We start from the raw sequence: 7,107 nt of genomic DNA, 5'->3' as shown, positions 1-7,107 counted from the left end.
GCTTCCTCTAGAGAAGTGTTCCCCAGCTCTAATGCTTCTCTTTATCATCTCAAAATTTGACATTGCCCCTCCAATACTTAGAATTCTCAGTTTTCTCAGGTTCTGTTCTATGGTCTCTATAGCTAGGCAGTACCTAAGCATCTTGGAGCTTATGGATCTCACACTATAGGCTATCATTCATCATGATGTATTCTAGGAAAATCTTCTTCAACATCAGGCACTTCTCTGTGGCACATCACGTTGCAACATTGTCCGTTCTATGCTTTAGTATTGCTGAAGATTCATGTGATCGAATGCTTTGATCCATCCCTGCGCAATGCGATTTCAGTCTCGTCATCATAGGGTAATGATATCCCATGAAGTAAGTTTCATCCTCATATAAATTATTTTCAAAAATGATCACGTATAGCTCCCACAATCAACAAAAAACCAGGGCTAGGTCAAAACCCTAATCTAGGAAGCCATAGCCAAACTTCACCAAGCTAAAAAATCTCATCATTTTCTCTCTCCTACCACCTGGAACAACCCAGTGCCACTCCAATCTACTATCCCAACATCAAATCAAGGAGGAGAAGAACTTGGATTCATTGACAGAAGATCAACAACCCTGAACCAAGAAGATTTGAGTTTGACATAAGCCCAGACATAGTCTTTACATAGTGTGTTTTCACATTGTCATTACTTGTGTCTCTTGACACACTGTAATCTGCTCTTCCACTGATAAAATCTAAGAATTATAAAGTTATTTTTTGCTTCTCCAGTCATATAATATGGGCAAAGACTCTCCAACTACTTGCTCCAAAGGAGTCGGGTTTCACACCTGGCAGACCCGCATCAAACTCATCTTGATGAAGAAGGGCCTCTAGGCCATTACCACTGGAAAAGAAAAGAAGCCTCATGATGTAGACCTTATAGTCACTCATCAAAAGAACTTTGATAAGGCTCATGCCATTATCAAACTGGAGCTAGATGACAGCTATATCCACCATGTGGATAACTGTGAGACTTCACAAGATACATGGAAGAGACTTGACACCTTGTTTGGTGCACAGCCTAAATCGTCAAAGTATGGTCTCTTGATTGAGCTTTTCAGGCTTGAAATGAAGTACAACAAGTACACTTTCCACACATCTAAATTACATGGAAGGACTTCTAACCCAACTTGCAGGAATCAACATTAAAACTGAAGAAGATGTTTGCATCGGTGTTCTACTTAAGAGTTTGCCTCTTGAATACAATAATGTATCAACAACTCTAATCAATATGCCAAATCCTAAACTTGTTGATATCCTGGAATCACTATTAGAGGAGGAAAAGAAGCTAAAAAATAAGGAAGAACCAAGCATCTATAGAGATAAACATGCATTATATGTTGATAACAAGTACAAGGGCAAGATGGATCAGCTCTTCTGTGACTTCTGTAAAAGGACCGGACACACTAAGAAGTTCTGCCATGCCAGAAAGAGGTCCCAAAAGGCCTATCTAGTTGAAGTCAAAGAAGAAGAAGAAAACAAAGCAAAGGCCTATCATCATGTTTGTGGTACCCACATTTAGCCTTTTTTACGAAAGCCTTTAGTGTTTTGCCATGTTTATGGTGTGCCCACACTTTGCAAGTGTTGCTTTCACTAAAGCCTCTATATGCTTTGTACTTCTGGTTGTGATTGAGGAGGGGTGTTGAGATATTTACAATCACACCTACTTCAGTCACTTTGTAAGGAGCAGTGAGGGCTTAGGACCAGAATCCCATATGCACAGTAGGAGAAAGTACCACCACTCAATTCCTATACAGCATTGTACTTGCACTCTTTTTCAAATGCAATGATAGTACTATTTTCTTTCTAGTAAAGTATCTTGTCACTGTCAATACACAAGATTGTGTTTATGAGTCCAAGTCTCAATCTTGGAACCTAATTGACTTGTGTGACAATTTGTCTTTGTCAGGGTCAATGTCTTCATGAGTTTCTTCTTCCTCTTTCTTTATCAATGTCTTTACCCTTTTGACCTCTCATAACCTACAATGTCTTTACCCTTTTCATGATCACAAAAAAGGCTTTATCTTTATCAATGTCTTTACCCTTTTAACCTCTCATAACCTACAAATTAGAAGCTTTAGTGCCATTGACACAAATGGCTTCAATAAGGTTGACTCCATTGCCACTAGGCACCTCCCCTACAATTACCTTTCCTCTTTGTAGTATTTGTTTCGATCTCTCATCTTGCAAGAGATTATTCCCTTGCAGTCTATTAGGGGCACAAATCCCTAGGCCATGAATTCCATTAGTAACCTTAGCCTTTTACTTTCATATATGGATCAACCTATGTAATTATGTCTTACAATGTCATGGGACTGATTACCTATATGTCAGGGTGGTGATTTTGGTATTCAGAGACTTACTTTCTTGATGTCACTCATGTGATTCTAGATTATAGTGAGGGAGGTAGTGCCATGCTCTTATGGCGGCCGCAAGTTTTTCTTGATAATTGTGACATGATATTTATGTGTTTAAGTCTCTTATTTGCATTATGGAACCACTAAAACTCTTGGTTATGGTTATTGAAGTCTGCACATATAGTGTATTTGTATTCATGTTCTCTATTTTCAGGGAGATGATGTGCTGTCGTATTCTCTATTTTCTCACAATGTATGCCCTAAACACATTGGAAATCCTACTCAGGTTTTAGGGAATTCACTTTCTTGATTAAGATGCAGATCTGGAATAAACAATTTTTTGATCAAGCAGTAGGAATGCTGATGGCATTGAGATTTGATAGGGTGCCTTCTATGGGTAGTATTTATGTTAGACAATTATCCCTATATATCCAACCCCATCCTTACTAGGAGCACATCCAGGAAAATCAGGGAGGCTTTAGCAAGTCAACAACAATAGGTTGCAAGGCTGAATGATAGGAGAGGTTCAAAAGTCTTGGATAGGCTTGATGAGGGGCAGTTTATTAATTCTATGCACATTTCTTTGGAAGGGGGTACCTTTGTAGGAATCTCAATAGCCTATCATTCTCCTGCCACTTCAATAGACTCTTCAAATTTGTCCGATGATGAGGATATATTACCTCTTGAACAGCAAGATATCCATCCTACGCAAGCATTTGAGAGGCTACATCATGTAGTGCTGGGAAGAACATTTTTGTTAAGAAGGGTTAGAATTTCATCTTAGAGGGTTTTGAATTTTGATCTCATTACCACCTCAAAGGAAGCCCAAGAAGAAAATCATAATGAATCAGAATCAGTTAGTTAATCCAAATTTTTAAGCATCCAAATTTTCAGGCAAGAATAAAGAAGACCCAAACTGCCATGTGGCACAATTCAAGACAAGATGGACAGCCAGTGGCTTTAACCAAAGTATGGAGACCAGGTCAAAAAGCAACAGTTTGCTACCACCTTTCAGGGAAAGGCTATGGACTGGTTTGCTAGTTATGATATGGCAGCCTTCAATTCATATGATGCTCTAAAAACAACATTTTTAGGTAGATTGTGCAAGGACAAAACTCCGATAGATATTTTAAGTAAGATCAAGAAGATCAAACAAAAGACTATGTTGGTGGAGGACTGTGCCCAGAAATTCAAGAACCTATTGAATAGGCTAGATGTTGATGATACACCTTCAGTGGAAATGCAAATCACCTTTTTATGAAGGGTTTGAGAGGTAAGATTATGAATCCCATTGCCAATGTTGAGATGGGTCTGAATGTTACATTGGACACATTGATTAGGGCAACTATGAGAGTGGAGAAAAGACTTGGTACCTATAGATCTAAGAATGGTAAAGATGAGGATTCTTCCAATTCTGATTCTGATGTAAATTCAGAATTAGATTTAAACACAGATAGTGATGCTGAGGATAGTGAATATAGCTTATATTTAGATGATGATTCAGGCGATTCTAATGAGGATAACTCTAGTAGGAGGAGACAAAAGAAGAAGAAGAAATCATGATCATCCAAGACAAAAAAGAAGAAAGAAAAAGACAAAGATAGGAAGAAGTCTGAGGACAGCAAATTGGATAAAATGATAAAACAAAAGCTAAAATATTTAGGTATTTCTGAAAGTAAGAAAAGGAAAAGCATTGTGAAATATGCCAGAGAAAGGGCCATGAAACTAGGACTTGCTGGTATAATCCTAATGTCAGGATGGCACAATAGATGCCAATGATGTAGGCCATGCTGCCAAGACCTATTCAACCAATTGTAGTAAATCAGATTATTCCTAACACCTTACCATGGAGACCCTTTAGAGGACCTAGAGGAATGTAAGCAAGAGAGCCTTGGGGAAATTTTGAGGCACATCAGCAAACTACCCAAACGAGAGCATGCCACTATTGTGGAGGTCAAGGACACTTTGTTAGACCAAATTGTGAACTTTGGGCATGACATAAGACTAGGAGAGGAATGCTAGTAGCAAGGACCTGCAATGACAGAAGACCTGCAGGAGCATCTCATCAACAGCATCCACCTGCCCCAATTTCAGCAGCAGCCCTTATAGAGTTATCTGATCAATATGAGAAAAGGAAATGTCCTGATGGTTTAGGACATGCTGGCTATAGGAAATTTCAGTAGAGAAGGTTCAAGAAGAGGCAAAGGAGGTGTCGGGTAATATCAATGCTACAAGTATGCATATTCATTGTGATTGTTTTAATTGTATTGAAGTTGTGGAATGTCAAGAGAAATCAATGGTTTTAGCAGTAAGTAGGAGTCAAGCTGGTATGAAGCTTGATTAGTACAAGAGAAGACAAGGAAAAAGGAAACAAAACAAGTTATAAGGATGCAAAAAATGGCTGAAGAATTTGAATCTAATCAAGATGATGATGTAGGGGATCCAGGTCTGAAAAAACCTGAACTATAAGAGCAGTTTCCTGAATATCAGGAGTATGTTCCTGAACAGCAGAATCAGTCTCCTGATGATCAGGAGCAAGTTCTTGATAGCATAAATTTTGGGAAATTACAACAAGGAGGCTCTGAGGAGATATTTCAAGATTTATCAAAGTGTTCTTTGCATTTGACCTTGGAGAAATTTTTGGATCTAATATCAGGATTTTAGGAGAAATTACTCCTAAAGATTAGGCAAAAGAAACAAGAAGTTCTTGAAAGTATAACAGTTCAAGATTAGGTAATTCCTGATTGTTAGAGGCAATCATACCAACTCAATAGGAAGTTGTGGATTATCAAGTACCCACCATTCAAGTTGAGTATGCAGAAAGAAAACATGATGATGTCTTATTGGATGGAGGTTCAGGAGGTAATATACTTCCTGAGCATACATATTTGGCAACTAAGCAAGAAAAGTTATTCCCAGCCCCATTTCATGTCTAGATGGCAGACCAAAGGAGGTTACAGTCTTTGGGCATTCTTAGAAATCAACAAATTCAAGTAGCTGGCTTGAAGTTTAGGGTCTGTTTTGTAGTCTTGAGAATGTCAGAAATTGGAGACTCTTATACAATGCTTTTGGGAAGACCGTGGTTACTGGCTAAACTTAAGCAAGATTGGGGAAATGACTATGTGTGCATCCCAAGAGGACTTAAGAAAATTAGTTTATCCATAGTAAATAAGGTTATTTTGAAAAGTTCAGCTAAACCTGTAGTAGCTCAAACTATTAATTTTGTAGATGAGGTAGAAGATGATGAGGAGGAATTATTTCTTCAAGCAAATCATTCTATGGTTGGAAGGTCTTCCTGAAGATCAAGAGAAGCGTGTATTTTGGGATAGGTCTAGGAATGAGTAGAATAAATTAATTCAGGAACAAAGTACAACTTATCTTGAATTTTCTTAGCAAGAAATACCTAAAAAACAGCAAACTGATATGGATAGTTTTATGGAAAATTCTAGTGCATTGGGTGAAGAAGGACAGAAATCTATTGTTCAGGCTGAATTAAGATATGAGCATACAATGAGAAGATCAACAAGATTGGTCGAAGATGAGGTTCAAGAGGTTAACATGAATATAGAAGGAGATCCTAAACCCATCAAGGTTATTATTTTTGTGGTTCAGGAGGTTAACCTGGATATAGAAGGAGATCATAAACCCATCAAGGTTATTATTTTTGTGGATGACAATTTCATGCATGATTTAATTTAGTTGTACAGAGAGTTTCAATACATTTTTTCTTGGGATTATATAGATATGAAAGGATTTGATCGAGTTGTGTGTTAGCACATGACAAATTTGAAGAAAGATGCTAAGCCTATTGTCCAGAAGAGGTTTAGAATGAATCCTAACTACGCCAAATAGGTCAAGGAAGAAATTGATAAGCTTTTGGGAGTTGGGTTTATCAAACTTGTTGATGAGGTTACTTGTTTATCTCCTATTGTTGTAGTGCCAGAGAAGAATGGGAATATTAGAGTTTGTGTGGATTACAATAAATTGAATGTAGCTACTATCAATGATCCCTTTTGCATTCCGTTTACTGATTCTCTTCTGGATGATGTAGCAGGTCATGAGATGTATAGTTTCTTGGATGGGTTTTCAGGATATAATCAAATCAAGATGCATCTAGAAGATATGGATAAGACAACTTTCATTACAGAGTAGGGTGCTTATGTTAGCACAATTATGAACTTTGGGTTGAAGAATGGATCACCTGAGTTTCAAGGAGTTACTCACAAAACATTTGAACCATATTTAACAACTTTTATGAGAGTATTCATTGATGATTTTTGTGTTTTTGGTAGCAAAAGGGAACACTTAAACCACCTCACACTATGCTTTCAGAGATGCAAAATGTTTGGTATGTCATTAAATCCTTTCAAGTCAGTATTTGCAGTCAAAAGAGGTGTATTGTTGGGTCATATCTTGTCTGAACAGGATATGAGTATAGACCCTAGGAAGATTGCAGTTGTGTAGAAGCCTAAGGCTCCTAGTAATGTGCAAGAGATCATGAGGTTTGTGGGGCAGATTAAGTGGCATAGTAGATACTTAAGGTACTTGTCATTCTCCTCTTACAACTCTCACAAAGGAGGGGATGTAGTTTTTTTGGAGGGAAGATCAAGAGAGAGCTTTTAGTATTTTGAAAAGATCTTGGTGGTGGCTCCAATTTTGCAACCTCCAACATGGGAATTACATTTTCATGTTTTTTGTGGATGCATATGATTCAGTAG

This window comes from Lygodium microphyllum, unplaced genomic scaffold (genome assembly GCF_053477565.2).
Source record: "Lygodium microphyllum isolate KBCC unplaced genomic scaffold, Lygodium_microphyllum_v1.1.10 scaffold_34, whole genome shotgun sequence".
NCBI lineage: Eukaryota > Viridiplantae > Streptophyta > Polypodiopsida > Schizaeales > Lygodiaceae > Lygodium > Lygodium microphyllum.
Note: the sequence above shows the minus strand (reverse complement) of the source record.